This window comes from Chiloscyllium punctatum, chromosome 36, assembly GCF_047496795.1.
Source record: "Chiloscyllium punctatum isolate Juve2018m chromosome 36, sChiPun1.3, whole genome shotgun sequence".
NCBI classification, from domain to species: Eukaryota; Metazoa; Chordata; class Chondrichthyes; order Orectolobiformes; family Hemiscylliidae; genus Chiloscyllium; species Chiloscyllium punctatum.
In genome coordinates, this window is record NC_092774.1 from 72,776,598 (window position 1) to 72,790,223 (window position 13,626).

General features: G+C 46.1%; 1 protein-coding gene and 1 long non-coding RNA gene across 2 annotated transcripts in view; one reads left to right on the plus strand and one right to left on the minus strand.

The window, feature by feature from the left end:
- The window catches only part of LOC140460677 (uncharacterized), a 29,051-nt gene that overhangs the window by 4,068 nt on the left and 11,357 nt on the right, over positions 1-13,626 (plus strand). The window lies entirely within an intron of this gene.
- Positions 1,168-13,590, minus strand: LOC140460680 (uncharacterized). The gene is made up of 3 exons (XR_011954276.1): positions 13,274-13,590; positions 11,428-11,634; positions 1,168-1,785 (listed from the first exon to the last, which is right to left on the minus strand). It is a non-coding gene; the product is annotated as an uncharacterized lncRNA (long non-coding RNA).

Here is a 13,626-nt window from a genome sequence, read left to right on the forward strand (position 1 = left end):
TCCGAACTTTCATCAGCCTCTGCTCGGCCACTAAAAACAATTGAGCAGTTACACAACACTCGTTGGAGAGTGCAGGGTGGGACTTGTCTTTTGCTTTGCAGAAGGTGGGAGGCTCTGGATGAGAGCAAACACATGATGGAGGACTTTGGCTCAGAGTTGGAGCTGGAAGCCAGGCTGCATACGCATCAGGGGGAAAATTAACCAGCATTTTATTCCAGGTGATAGTCATTCATCTCCAGACAGAGCCTTCTCATTGGGTCAGTGGACAGGATCAGGTGGGTGAGAGGTAAAGGGGATCAGAGAGGGCTGCAGGGGGGAGGAGCTAACTGGCTGGGTGGTGGGAGGAAGAACAAAGTTGGGGGGGTGGGGAAGGTGGTGGTAAGGGACAGAATAGTGACAGATCGTTTCTGTTCTCTGCAGTTGGCAGCAGGAGGCATCATGGCATCAGGATTCAGGAACCAACGTGCACAGCTGGAGAAGTGGGAAAGGGAGGCTGGTCCAACAATGTCAGGAAGACACAGCCAATCAGAAGCTACAAAGACAAAGCAGAACCCCAAAGCTATGGGCAGCACAATGACTCTATGGCTAGTGCTGCTTCCTCTCATTACCAGGGACCTGGGTTTGATTCCAGCCTCTGGGGACTGTCTGTGTGGACTTTGTGCATAGTTTACCTCTGGGTGCTGTGGTTTCAACCAACAGTCCAATAATCTGCAGTTTAGGGTGGGTAAGCCAGGGGGAGCTGCAGAGCTATATGGTAGGTGAGTTGGTCTGGTGGGATGCTGTTTGGAAGTTTGGTGCGAATGGCCTGCAGGGATTATATGATTCTGCTGCCATGGCCACATGTAGATTGAGAAGTGCCTGCTGTGGTCCTGGGAAAGGTGGGGTTTGTGGTATCACTGCCCGCTGTCCATTCTCTCCCTGTCCCCCCCCCAACCCCTGTCCATTTTCTCTCTCTCGACCCCCAGCCATTCTCTTTCCCTTTCCCCCCCCAGTACCTGTTCTTTCTTGTGCCTCAAGACTCCTTTGATTGCTGTATCAAGACTTTCTAAGAAGAGAGAGAGAGAGAGAGAATGGATGTTGATGAGTCTATATGAGAGATGGGGGTGTATGAGAAATGGCTGATCTTTAAAATGAAGAATAGCTAAAATGATATCTTCAGAAACATCATTAAAGCATCTTCAATTTTATTAAAAAGCTGCAGGCACCTTTCTGAACCTGCCTTGAAATATACGCAGTTGGGCCACAGTTGAGTACAGGCTGTAATGGGTGAATGGCGTATTCCTAGTCTTGTGATATAGGTTCCAACTATGTAGAACAAGAGTGACAAAGTCAGCAACGGACTGCTTATGCTCTTCGGTGTCAGCAAAAATCTGCGCATACTCCTAGATTTCCGCACAAACGGTTTGTGACCTTCTTTTGATGGACCAATAGAGAGCCCTGGAGGACTGGAAAGAGACTGGACCTCCTGCCATTCAGAGCTCTCCCATTCTCTGAATGCAGAAGTTGGACAATGAGCTTTGGAAGCTGCTACTCTTCTCCATGAACGATGGTTGAGCTTCACCCCAGACTGCAACTTCATTCCTCTGTCCAACATCTGTGAGGTACAGCACTCTCTTTTCCGTTTCTTGTTTTGCATTCTGGGCTTCAATTGTTGACTTACAGCAAGTGAAAGGAAAGGGAATGAATCCAGGGAGGGGACGGACTACGGAAACGTTGGTCCAGGTCTGTTCTCAGTTGGCAAACTCATGGCAATTGCATTACCACAATGTGATAATATAGCCTTTACTGTGGAATAAAAAAGCAGAAAGGAATTGCATTGTTAAAAGTGACACATTGGGATGTGAAGGAAGTGAGGACTACAGATGCAAGAGATTAAGAGTCAGTGTGGCGCTTGAAAAGCACAGTAAGTCAGACAGTATCCAAGGACCAGGAGAGTCAACATTTCAGACATGAGCCCTTCATCAGGAATGATGTGTGGATGTACAAAAGGCCTTCTATAGGCCGCCTACTTACGGAACGTTTCAGAGAACACCTCTGGGACACCCGGACCAACCACCCTGTGGCTCAACACTTCAACTCCCCCTCCCACTCCACCAAGGACATGCAGGTCCTTGGACTCCTCCATCGCCAGACCATAGCAACACGACAGCTGGAGGAAAAGCGCCTCAGCTTCTGCCCAGGAACCCTCCAACCACAAGGGATGAACTAAGATTTCTCCAGTTTCCTCATTTCCCCTCCCCCCACCTTGTCTCAGTCCCAACCCTCGAACTCAGCACCGCCTTCCTAACCTGCAATCTTCTTCCTGACCTCTCCACCCCCACCCCGGCCTATCACCCTCACCTTAACCTCCTTCCACCTATCGCATTTCTAATGCCCCTCCCCCAAGTCCCTCCTCTTTACCTTTTATCTTGGCCTGCTTGGCACACTCTCCTCATTCCTGAAGAAGGGCTCATGCCCGAAACGGCGATTCTCCTGCTCCTTGGATGCTGCCTGACCTGCTGCGCTTTTCCAGCAACATATTTTCAGCTCAGCGTCCTTCTACACTAGTCAATGCCAATTGTCAGATAGGTGAAACAAGCAATCAGCAAGGCAAGTGATATATTAGCAAGGAGTTGAGTTCAGAAGTGGGGATGTCTTCCTGCAGTTGTGAAGGGTCATTGAATATATTCAAGGCTGAGTTCATCTGATTTTTGAAAAGTGGATGGTGATGGGGGAAAGTTTAAAAAAAAAAGTTTTTAAGACCAGCACAGAATAGTTACAAAGTAATACAGAACAGAAACAGACCCTTCAGTCCAACTAGTCGATGCTGACTACATTCACAAACTAAACTAGTCCCATCTAGTTTGACCTATATCCCTCCAAACCTTTCCTGTGAATGTACTTATCCAAATATCTTTTAAATGTTGACAGTTCCTGCATCCACCATTTCCTCAGGACATTGAAAAAGGGCGATTCCACGTGTAAACCAAAAGAAAAAAGGTGCTCTTCATGTCTTTTTTTAAAATCTTTCTCCTCACCTTAAAAATGTACTCCCTAATCTTGAAACCCCCACCCGAAGGAAACAGCATCTGCCATGCACCTCATCAATACCCCCTTCTTGACTTTATAAACTAAGGTCACCTCTCAATTTCTTGTGCTGCAGTGAAAAATGTCCCAGCATATCCACCTAGATGTAGATATATTCATATCCAGTTATGATCTGTTCAATGCTGGTGCATGCCCGAAAGACCACATGCCCTACTTCTGCTCCCAATTCTCACCCTCATGAGTCTAAGGACAGCAAGAGACCATAAAACATTGGAGCACAAAATTAGGCTATTCAGCCCATCAGGTATCTTCATACCATTCAATCATGGCTGATAAGTTTCTCAATTCCATTCTCCCACTTTCTCCCCGTAACTCTCGATCCCCTTGATACTCAAGAGCCTATCTATCTCAGTCTTAAATATCCTCAGTGACCTGGCCTGCACAGCCTTCTGTGGCAATGAATTCAATAGATTCGCCACTCTCTGGTTGAAAGGTTCCTCCTTATCTCTGTTCTAAAAGGTCTTCCCTTTACTCGAAGGCTGTGGCCTCGGTTTCTAGTCTCTTCTGTCAGTGGAAACATCTTCCCAATGTCCACTCTGCCCAGGCCATTCAGTGTTCGGTATGTTTCAATTAGATCACCCCTGTGTGGGGGCCTGTGTTATGGACTAAACCGGACCATGCAAAACAATCTTAAGTAGCCAGCCCCACACCATAGCTTTGAAATTTGTTTCGCTAAGTGTACAGTAAAAATTAACTGAAGTTAGCTTGGTTGATTACTAGATTTTAAAACAGACAATAATTATTCACAAACTTACACAATTAAACACAAAGATCAGAATAAAGAACCCCTACAGAACTCAACCTATCCAACTAGACTTAATTATGCTGTTCGAATATAAACAACAGTCCCAATAAGCAAACTCAATTTGAAAACCAGTAAAAATAGAACACATACCTACAGATTGAAGTTGAGAGGCAGAAAAGAAAAGCTCCCTGTTGAACTTCCAACCAGTTCCAGAGCTGACTATGCCCCCTTTTTTATACAGGTAACTTCTAAAATATGACCACGTTGGCCTGAAATCTCATCAGTTTACATATAAACAAAAGGCCTCTTAAAATCCTTTTCGTCTCTGTACCAAACCAGACTGATCGGAGATTGACCCAGTTTATTACCCCTCTGGGAAAAAAGTCAAAGACACCGTCTCCTTGAGTCAAGGGACATCTTTTAGGAAAGAATGGTACTAGCTTTGTGACACCTGTTAATCAGCAAGAACCAGACCCTTCAGGATGAGGTCCAGCAGGGATTAGGTTCAACAAAGTGAGAATGGAGGGAGAGTGTGAGGATATGGGGCCTCTGGAAGGTAGGATAAAATGGCTGAAGGAGCTGCACAAGATGGCTTCTGCATTGCTACGTGACGAGCTGCTGCTCGTGTCTATAGCTGTATAAACAACTAACGACTAAAACCACTAGAATGCAGAAGTAGACCAATGAGAAAGTACTAACCACACTCTGCAAGCTGCAAGTCCTTTGTATCTCAAGATAAAGATGACCTAACCTTTATGACTTAACTTGTTTACCAATTATCATAAGAGTCATAGAGATGTACAGCATGGAAACAGACCCTTCAGTCCAACCCGTCCAGATATCCCAACACAATCGAGTCCCACCTACCAGCACCCAGCCCATATCCCTCCAAACCCTTCCTATTCATCCAAATGCCTTTTAAATGTTACAATTATATCAGCCTCCACCACTTCCTCTGGCAGTTCATTCCATACACGGACCACCCTCTGCGTGAAAAGGTTGCCCCTTAGGTCTCTTTTATATCTTTCCCCTCTCACCCAAAAGGAATGCCCTCTAGTTTTGGACTCCCCGACACCAGGGAAAAGACTTAGTCTATTTACCCTATCCATGCCGCTCATAATTTTGTAAACCTCTAACGTCACTCGTCAACCTCCAATTCTCCAGGGAAAACAGCCCCAGCCTGTTCAGCCTCTCCCATAGCTCAAACTCTGGCAACATGCTTGTAAATCTTTTTTGAACCCTTTCAAGTTTCACAACATCGTCCTGATAGGAAGGAGACCAGAACTGCACACAATATTCCAACCAATGTCCTGTACAACCGCAACATGACCTCCCACCTCCTGTACTCAATACTCTGACCAATAAAGGAAAAGCTACCAAACGCCTTCTTCACTATCCTATCTACCTGCAACTCCACTTTCAAGGAGCTATGAACCTGCACTCCGAGGTCTCTTTGTTCAGCAACACTCCCTAGGACCTTACCATTAAGTGTTTAGATCAGAGTGGCACTGGAAAAGCACAGCAGGTCAGGTAGCATCTGAGGAACAGGAAAAATCAACGTTTCGGACAAAAGCTCTTCATCAGGAAGAGAGCTTTATTCCTGACGAAGGGCTTTTGTCTGAAACATCGATTTTCCTGCTCCTCGGATGCAGCCTGATTTGCTGTGCTTTTCCAGCACCACTCTGATCGAAACTCTGGTTTCCAGCATCTGCAGTCCACATTTTTGCCTAGTTGATCCTTACCATGAAGTGTATAAGTCCTGCTAAGATTTGCTTTCCCAAAATGCGGCACCTCACTTTTATCTGAATTAAACTACATCTGCCACTTCTCAGCCCATTGGCCCATCTGGTCAAGATCCTGTTGAAATCTGAGGTAACCCTCTTCACTGTCCACTACACCTCCAATTTTGGTGTCATCTGCAAAGTTACTAACTGTTCCTCTTATGCTTACATCCAAAATCATTTATGTAAATGACAAAAAGTAGAGGACCCAGCACTGATCCTTGTGACACTCCACTGGTCACAGGCCTCCAGTCTGAAAAACAATCCTCCACCACCACCCTCCGTCTTCTACCTTTTGAGCCAGTTCTGTATCCAAATGGCTAGTTCTCCCTGTATTCCGTGAGATCTAACCTTGCTAATCAGTCTCCCATGGGCAACCTTGTCGAACGCCTTACTGAAGTCCATATACAACACATCTACCACTCTTCCCTCATCAATCCTCTTTGTTACTTCCTCAAAAAACTCAATCTGACTGTCCCTAATCAGTCGTTGCCTTTCCAAATACATGTTCATCCTGTCCCTCAGGATTCCCTCCAACAACTTGCCCACCACTTATGTTAGGCTCACTGGTCTCTAGTTTGTTGGCTTGTCCTTACCACCCTTCTTAAACAGTGGCAACACGTTAGCCAACCTCCAGTCTTCCAGCACCTCTCCTGTTGACTATCAATGATACAAATATCGCAGCAAGAGGCCCAGCAATCACTTCTCTAGCTTCCCACAGAGTTCTAGGGTACACCTGATCAGGTCCTGGGAATTTATCCACTTTTAGGTGGTTTCAAGAGATGCAGCATTTCCTCCTCTGTAATATGGACATTTTACAAGATGTCACCATCTATTTCCCTATAATATATATCTTCCATATCCTTTTCCACAGTAAATACTCTCCTTAATTCTACTTGCCAAAGCTATCTCATGTCCACTTTTTGCCCTCCTGATTTCCCTCTTAAGTATACTTCTACTTCCTTTATACTCTAAGGATTCACTATATACAACATATGCTTCCTTTTTCTTAACCAATCCCTCAATTTCTTTCATCATCCAGCATTCCTTATACCTACCAGCCCTTCCTTTCACCCTAACAGGAATATACTCTCTCTGGATTCTCATCATCTCATTTCTGAAGGCTTCCCATTTTCCAGCCGTCCTTTTACCTGCGAACATCTGTCTCCAATCAGCTTTCAAAAGTTCTTGCCTAATACCGTCACAATTGGCCTTTCTCCAATTTATAATCTGGTCAATCCTTTTCCATTATTATTTTAAATCTAATAGAATTATGGTCACTGGTTCCAAAGTGGTCTCCCACTGACACCCCAGTCACCTGCCCTGTCTTATTTCCCAAGAGTAAGTCAAGGTTTGCATCTTCTCTAGTAGGTACATCCGCATACCTCCCTACTCCTATACTCAATTCACTGACCAATAAAGGAAAGCAAACACTTTCTTCATTACCATCTCTACTTGTGATTCCACTTTCAAGGAAAGGAACCTACACTCCCTGTCTCTTGGTTCAGGAACACTCCCCAGGACCTGACCATTTAGTGTATAAGTCCTGTCCCAATTTGCCTTAGACAATAGGTGCAGGAGTAGGCCACTCAGCCCTTCGAGCCTGCACCGCCATTCAATATGATCATGGCTGATCATTCCTAATCAGTATCCTCTTCCTGCCTTATCTCCATAACCCTTGATTCCACTATCTTTGAGAGCTCTATCCAATTCTTTCTTAAATGAATCCAGAGACTGGGCCTCCACTGCCCTCTGGGGCAGAGCATTCCACACAGCCACCACTCTCTGGGTGAAGAGGTTTCTCTTCATCTCTGTCCTAAATGGTCTACCCTGTATTTTTAAGCTGTGTCCTCTGGTTCAGCACTCAGCCATCAGCGGAAACATGTTTCCTGCTGCCAGAGTGTCCAATCCTTTCATAATCTTATACGTCTCAATCAGATCCCCTCTTAGTCTTCTAAATTCAAGGGTATACAAGCCCAGTCGATTCAGTCTTTCAGTGTGAGGTAATCCCGCCATTCCAGGAATTGACCTCGTGAACCTACGCTGCACTCCCTCAATAGCCAGAATGTCTTTCCTCAAATTTGGAGACCAGAACTGCACACAGTACTCCAGGTGTGGTCTCACCAGGGCCCTGTACAGCTGCAGAAGCACCTCTTTGCTTCTATACTCAATCCCTCGTTATGAAGGCCAGCATGCTATTAGCCTTCTTCACTACCTGCTGTACCTGCATGCTTGCCTTCATTGACTGGTGTGCAAGAACACCCAAATCTCTCTGCACTGCCCCTTTACCTAAATTAATTCCATTGAGGTAGTAATCTGCCTTCCTGTTCTTGCCACCAAAGTGGATAACCATACATTTATCCACATTAAACTGCATCTGCCATGCATCTGCCCACTCACCTAACTTGTCCAGGTCACCCTGTAATCTCCTAACATCCTCATCACATTTCACCCTGCCACCCAGCTTTGTATCATCAACAAATTTGCTAATGTTATTGCTGATACCATCTTCTATATCATTACCATATATTATAAAAAGCTGCGGTCCCAGCATGGATCCCTGCGGTACCCCACTGGTCACTGCCTGCCATTCCGAAATGGAGCAGTTTATCACTACCCTTTGTTTCCTATCAGCCAACCAATTTTCAATCCAATCTAGTACTTTGCCCCCAATACCATGCGCCCTAATTTTACTCACTAACCTCCTCTGCGGGACTTTATCAAAAGCTTTCTGAAAGTCCAGGTACACGACATCTATTGGATCTCCCTCCTCCATCTTCAGAGTTACATCCTCAAAAAATTCCAGAAGTTTAGTCAAGCATGACTTCCCCTTCATAAATCCATTATGACTCTGTCCTATCCTGTTACTACTATCCAGATGTGCAGTAATTTCATCCTTTATAATAGACTCCAGCATCTTTCCCACCACTGAGGTCAGACTAACTGGTCTATAATTTCCTGCTTTCTCTCTCCCGCCTTTCTTAAAGTGGAATAACATTAGCCACCCTTCAATCCTCAGGAGCTGATCCTGAATCTATCGAACTCTGGAAAACAATCACCAACGCATCCACGATTCCCCGAGCCACCTCCTTCAGTACCCTGGGATGTAGACCATCAGGCCCCGGAGACTTATCAACCTTCGGACCTAACCGTCTCTCCAACACCAATTCCTGGCAAATATAAATTCCCTTAAGTTCAGGTCCTTCAGCCACTGTTACCTCAGGGAGATTGCGTGTGTCTTCCCCAGTGAACACCGACCTGAAGTACCCATTTAATTCTTCTGCCATTTCTTTGTTCCCCGTAATATATTCCCCTGTCTTTGTCTTCAAAATGCCTTTCCAAAATGCAACACCTCACATTTCTCTAAATTAAACTCCATCTACCATTCCTTGGCCCATTGGCCTATCCGATAAATTATAATTCATAGTGAACTCTCTTTCCTCTCTTATTCCTGAAAAGCTGAAAATCTCCATCCCACACACTCTCCCTCCATTTTTACTTTGCTGAACCTCATTCTGAAGGGTCTGGATCATTCCGATGAACAGGTCCACACTCAGGGGGATCTAATTGAAACATACAGAATACTGAACAGCCTGGCCAGAGTGAACATTGGGAAGATGTTTCCACTGATAGGAGAGACTAGGACTCGATGGCACAGTCTTTGAGTAACGGGAAAACCTTTCAGAATAGAGGCAAGGAGAAACTTCATCAGCCAGAGAGCAGTGAATCTATGGAATTCATTGCCACAAAAGGCTGTGGAGGACAAGTCACTGAGAAAATTTAAGACGGAGACAGATCGGTTCTTGAGTATCAAGGGGCTTCAGCGTTACAGGGAGAAAGTGGAAGAATGAGTTTGAGAAACTCATCAGCCATGATGGAGCAGAGCTGATGGGCAGAATAGCATTATTTCTGCTCCTATGTCTCGTGGTCTGTTGATGTCCTGAACACAGTGTCAGAATTGGGAGCAGGAGTAGGCCATTTGGTCTTTCGAGCTTGGACCAGCATTGAACAGATCAGAACTGGATATGAATCTACCTCCATCTCGGTGGATAGGCTGAGACGTTTTCACTGGAAGTAAGTGAGGGCTTCAGATGCTGGAGATCAGAGTCGAGAGTGCGGTGCTAGAAAAGCACAGGTCAGGCAGCATCTGAAAAGCAGGAAAATCGACGGTTCGGGATATGTTCTTCATCAGAGCTTATGCCCAAAACGTTGATTTTCCTGCTGCTCGGATGTTGCCTGACCTGCTGTATTTTTCCAGCACCACACTAGTTTTCACTGGACCACAGGAGATTGAGAAGTGACCTTACTGAGGTTTACAAAATAATGAAGGGGATAGATGAGATGAAAGGCAGGGGTCCTTTCCCTTGGGTGGGGGTTTCAAGATTAGAGAGCAAATTTTGAAGGTGAGAGGACAAAGGTTAAAAAGTTATGAGGGGCATGATTTTTTTTTAAAAGAGTGGTTTGTGTGGAATGAATGTCCAGAGAAAGTGGATGCAGGTACAGTTACAACGTTTAAAAGGCATTTGGATAAGTACATGAATAGGAAAGGTTCTGAGGGATATAGGCCAATCTAGGTGAGACTAGTTTAGTTTTAGTACATAGTCAGCATGGAGTAGTTGGACTGAAGGGTCTGTTTCTGTGTTGTATGACTCTAACTGTTCTGTACTGATCTTAAAACCATTTTCTGCTTTCCCCCATAAACATCCACTTCTTTGTTTTTCAAAGATCAGGTGAACCTAGCGTTGAATATATTCAATGAGCCCCTAACTGCAGGAAGACATCCCCAATTCTGAACTCAATTCCTCTTGCTAATATACCACTTGCTTTGCTCATTGCTTGCTGCACCTGTCTGACAACTGGCATTTACTAGACACTGAGCCCCCTTTGTACATCCATATATCATTTCTGATGAAGGGCTCATGCCCAAAACGTGGACTGTCCTAATCCTTGGATGCTGCCTGACCTGCTGCGCTTTTCCAGCACCATACTTTTCAACTCTGATCTCCAGTATCTGCAGACCTCACCTTCTCCACATCCCAATATATCACCATTTAAACAATGCACCTTCGTTCTGTTTTTTTTTCACAGCAAAGGCAATAACTTCAAATTGCGGTACTGTATTTGCCATGTGTTTGCCAATTATGGTCTTCTCTACATCGGGGAGACGAAACGTAAACTTGGGGAATGGTCCACAGCTGAAGCCGCAGAGTCCGAATGGACCTCCCAGTCACCACCCATTTTAATTCCCCTTCCCACTCCCTTTCTGATATAATCACCTTGGGTCTCCTGCATTTCCACAATGAACCAAACCGTAAATTAAAGGAACACCTCATCTTCTGCCTGGGCAGCCAACAGCCTGGAGGCCTCAACACTGCGTTTTCCAATTTCAAATAACCTCCCTTTCCATCACCAACTCACTTCCCAGTCCCTCCCATTCCACTCTTCCTTGCCACCAACCAGATTCCTTCCACCCACTTATCAGCCAGGTTGTACCCTCTACCTGTCTCCAAATCACCACCCTGCCCCCAGCACACCCTAGTTCTGCATCTTCCCCTACACCCATCCTCAGTCTGGAACAAGGGTTACACCTGAAACGTCAACTTCTCCACCTCCTGATGCTGCCTGGCTTGCTACATTGTTCCAGCCTCCTGCCGGTCTATTTTGCCAATTGAGACACAGACCTGTACCAACATTTCCAGAGTCTGCCCCCTCCCTGGATTTGTTCCCTCTCCTTTCAGTTGCTGCAAGTCAACAATTAAACCCTAGAATGAAAAATAAATAGAAAAAGGGGTGAGAAAAGAGTGTTGTACTCACAGATGTTAGACAAAGAGGAAGGAAGTTGCAGTCTGGGCTGAAGCTCAATCTTCATTCTGAGAGAGTGGAGCAGCAGCAGCTCCAGAAGGTCATGGTCCAGCTTCTGCTTTCAGACAGAAGGGGAGCTCTGATTGGCAAGAGGACAAGTCACCTTCAGGTTCTCCAGTGCTCCTTATCGGTCCATCAAAAGAAGATCTTCCGCCTTTTCTGCCGACAGCAAGGAACATGCCCAATGTTTTGGTGACACCACTGAACACACGCCCTGCAATATGCTCTGTGGTGATACTAGTGTTACTGACAGATTTTAAGTGTCCAAATACCGAGAGGAGAAAAAAAGGGAAGAGCCACTTTTTTTTCCCACATGGCTTGACATTTTATTGTTTTGGCATTTTGTCTGGCTGCTCAAGCTCTTTGTGTTTTCCCCAGTTTCCCCAGTGTAGCAGTAAAGTTCAGAACTAGAGGGCATAGGTTTAGGTTGAGAGCGGAAAGATATAAAAGGCACCTAAGGGGCAACGTTTCCATGCAGAGTGTGGTGCGTGTATGGAAGGAGCTGCCAGAGGAAGTGGTGGAGGCTGGTTCAATTTCAACATTTAAAAGGTATCTGGATGGGTATATGAATAGGAAGAGTTTAGAGGGATATGAGCCAAGTGCTGGCAAATGGGGCTAGATTAATTTAGGATATCTCGGAGAAAGTGAGGACTGCAGATGCTGGAGATCAGAGTTGAGAGTGTTGGAAAAGCACAGCAGGTCAGGCAGCATCCGAGGAGCAGGAGAATTGACATTTTGGGCATAAGCCCTTCAACAGGAATCTTTTCTGAGGATGTTGAATCTTGGTTGCAGTTCTGGAAAAAGTGAGGCTGAGCTTGAGCAGGACTGACTGCAGGTAAAGTAGATGGCTGATAGTGTGGAGTGGAGGATCCAGAAAGAAAATCGTTGTTGAAGGTTTCGGATTTGTAGTGTGTACTGGGTATCCTGTTCAGGTCCAAACTGGGTTGGTCTGAATGTGGTCCGGAGTCCATGTGGGATCAGATGGTTCCGTAGCCAAGCAATGAGAAAGGAGATATGGCTGTGGTAGTCAAATTGCTTGAGGACATGGCTGAAGTAATTCTGGGCAGAGGAGAGGACTTGGGGGGTACAGTGAGTGAGGGACTCTCAGATCTTTGTAGACAGAGGAGGAGAACTTCTTCCAGGTAGGCATCCATGGAAGAGTCTTCGCAGTAATGTTGAAATCAACTCGGAGAAAGTGAGGACTGCAGATGCTGGAGATCAGAGGAGAGAGAGTGTAGTGCTGTAAAAGCACAGCAGGTCAGGCAGCACCCGAGGAACAGGAGAATCGACGTTTCGGGCATAAGCACTTCATTAGGAATCTTTTGATTCCTTTCGGGCATACGCCCGCCTGATGAAGGGTTTATGCCCGAAACATCGATTCTCCTGTTCCTTGGATGCTGCCTAAGCTGCTGTGTTTTTCCAGCACTACACTGTCAACACTAATTTTGGATATCTGGTCAGCATGGACAGGTTGGACCAAAGGGTCTGTACTATGAGAAGCATACTTTGACAAATTACAAACTACTGTATGTCCTTGTTAACAAGGCTACGTACACCACATGCTTTACTAACCATTCTCAACAGGTCCTGCCCCTTCAATGACTGAATAACATATACATGCTGGTGCATAATCTCCTTCACTAGTATCTCCACACTACCAGAGGGAATTGCACAAGTAACAGCAAGAGTAAACAGCACAAGCTCCAGTAAAAGCAGATGTAAAGTGAGTGTAAAATGTGACTATGACAGGACAGGCCCCACATTCCTTCCCCTCCGTCCCCCCCCCAACCTGCCTCACCTTTCACCTCCCGGGCCCAGTACCTTCCAGGTGGCCCCAGAGTTGACACAGGGGCCGCCCCACGACCAGTAGAACTCCACCACCCAGGCGGCCGACGGGTTCCCAAACAGGCCCTTAACCCCATCCGCCTCCAGAATGGTCACCGGCTCCTGCCTGCTGTACAGCCGGGCGGTGTGGCCGTGACACAGCAGCTGCACCAGGAAGGCGGCGGTGCCCAGTGACGGGTGTCTGCCCCGGGGCCGCACGGCGCCATTTTCCTAACGGCCGCCCCTTCCCCGCTCGAGCGACTTCTCCTCCCAACCGCCTTCACCCCCGCGTGACGTCAGCTCAGGGGGATGGGCGGGGCCGGGGAG